Source organism: Lissotriton helveticus, chromosome 7, assembly GCF_964261635.1.
Source record: "Lissotriton helveticus chromosome 7, aLisHel1.1, whole genome shotgun sequence".
NCBI classification, from domain to species: Eukaryota; Metazoa; Chordata; class Amphibia; order Caudata; family Salamandridae; genus Lissotriton; species Lissotriton helveticus.
Window position 1 is genome coordinate 726,053,692 of NC_136068.1, and position 2,101 is coordinate 726,055,792.

General features: G+C 42.0%; 1 long non-coding RNA gene across 1 annotated transcript; it reads right to left on the minus strand.

Moving 5' to 3' along the window:
• Positions 1-292: 292 nt before the first annotated feature.
• LOC144766999 (uncharacterized) lies at positions 293-985 on the minus strand. The gene is made up of 3 exons (XR_013598015.1): positions 938-985; positions 775-850; positions 293-370 (listed from the first exon to the last, which is right to left on the minus strand). It is a non-coding gene; the product is annotated as an uncharacterized LOC144766999 (long non-coding RNA).
• Positions 986-2,101: the final 1,116 nt, after the last annotated feature.

Genomic DNA, 2,101 nt, shown 5'->3' on the forward strand with positions numbered 1-2,101 from the left:
TTAAAAAAACATGAGTGAAACATATGTATACAATATCAATAAACAATCAATCAAAAGGAAGACCTGCTCAAGTTAAGTAAGGACATAAAGAAAATAGGGGAAAGACGTTTTTGGTGGCAGAGAAGTTAAACAAACACAGACAGTCACAATTTGTCATTGAATTTTGCACATTAAATATCCAATCTGACTCAAACCAAAACCCGATTTCTTCTCGGTGTTCTTGGGGCGAGTTTGGTGGTTTAATTGTGCACTAGTATGCGTCGACGCGTTTCGATGGCTTTTTTAGATAGATGCCATCTTTATCAAGACTTGTGCTCTTGTTATTGACTCTGCTACAATGGCACTGGATGGTTGCCTTTGTGTATAGATCCTGTTGATAAATATAATTCAATAAGTATATGGCATGAAGAAACAAGTTTTTGTCACTGAAAATCTTACTTTAGGCCTGATCGACTTTTCTTAGATAATAAGACCAGCATTAGCCATTACCGTATACATTTATATTGTCCACAGGTTTGACAAAGCAATAATCAGCTAAACCTTCTTCTTATAACATACCCTAATAATTTTAAGGCACATCCTCTTAGAAAGCATCTTTACATAAGAACCTCCTTGTCCTACCAGTATGTGGGCTTCCATTATAAGAATAACCCCAGGGCTCTCAGGCTGGGTATCCGTTATATTATTCCATAGTATTGGCATGGACCCTCCCTCGGGCAGGCCCTGGGGTAATTGCCCATGTATAGACGGGGGTGAGAAAAAAGGGTGGATTACCTTATATCATTGTCTTTTCAGGTGTACAGCTCTGGATGTTTTAAATTGATGGATGGTGCTCAGGGACAGGTTTGTCCTGTAAATACAAGGTTTGCCACGATTGGATTCTAGTACTCTGTTTGTAGTTCTATATTAGTGTTATTATTAAAGGAGAGGAGATTACCTGAAAGATATATTCCCTCCTGGCAATGTTAGTCTTGCTTAACCATTCTTGTACTTGGATTTGTAGATATAAGGGCATGGATGCAATCACACCTGCACAGTGGCCTGGATAGCCCCGACTCACTGGACAGATTGATGGCATCCAGGGAGGCATATTTGTCAAAAGCTTGTCATGTATTCAAAGTCGGGATTATGCGAATAACTACTGTTCCTTACTGATATCTTGTTAAAAAACGTAAGTAACTCGTCCATACAGTTCAGTACATGTGCTGTAGGAGCATCTATGTTGTGTCCTTGGCGTGATGACCTGGTTTGTAATGTACACACACCATGCCCCGTGTGTTAATTACCCACTCATATGTGTGATGGCAGCACATACCATTTGTCACAAATCAAAGATTTATGATGTATGATGATGGTCATGTAATACTTTGGGAATGTAAACACCGCAACATTACTAAGTCAGAACTGTGCAAATGATGGCACATGTGGTGTGTGTGTGTATTGCTGTCAGCTGTCTGGATGTGCAGACAAGCTGCTACTCACATTCACATGACGTGTGTCACTGACATGATACATTGTCATGCCCACTAAGACCTTTCCATCAGATCGTTTGTATGCATGTCATATCCATTCCACACACCACAGGTCTTTTACTTTTAACGGAGGAGTGGCTGGGAGCTGGCACATGTTACATTAGTGTGTATCCCACGCCACACTCCAAATTGTCTAGATTATTTGAAGCAGTGTTGCTTGTGCCATGTACATTGTTATTGTCTTAGTCAGACCGTTGAAGACATTTTCTATAAATTGTGTATTGCAGGGCACCCCCTCTGGAAAGGCCGTTGCCTGACTTGGAAGCCATGAGGGAGCGCAATTGCATCCGTCGGTATCGCTTCAACCGACAGATGATCAAGGACCTGACGGACAGGCTGGAGGCTCACCTACAACCACGCCACAGGTATCCAACTGCGCTGACACCCAAGGTAAAGGTGATGGCAGCCCTCTATTTCTTTGCCACAGGTACGTTCCAATTCACCATAGCTGATGTGGGAGGGATGTCTCAGACTATGTTTAGCCGGGTATTGGGTGATGTATTGGCAGCTATGTTGCTGCACCTGGATGAATTCATTACATTCCCTACTCCAGAAGAGTTGACAGATGT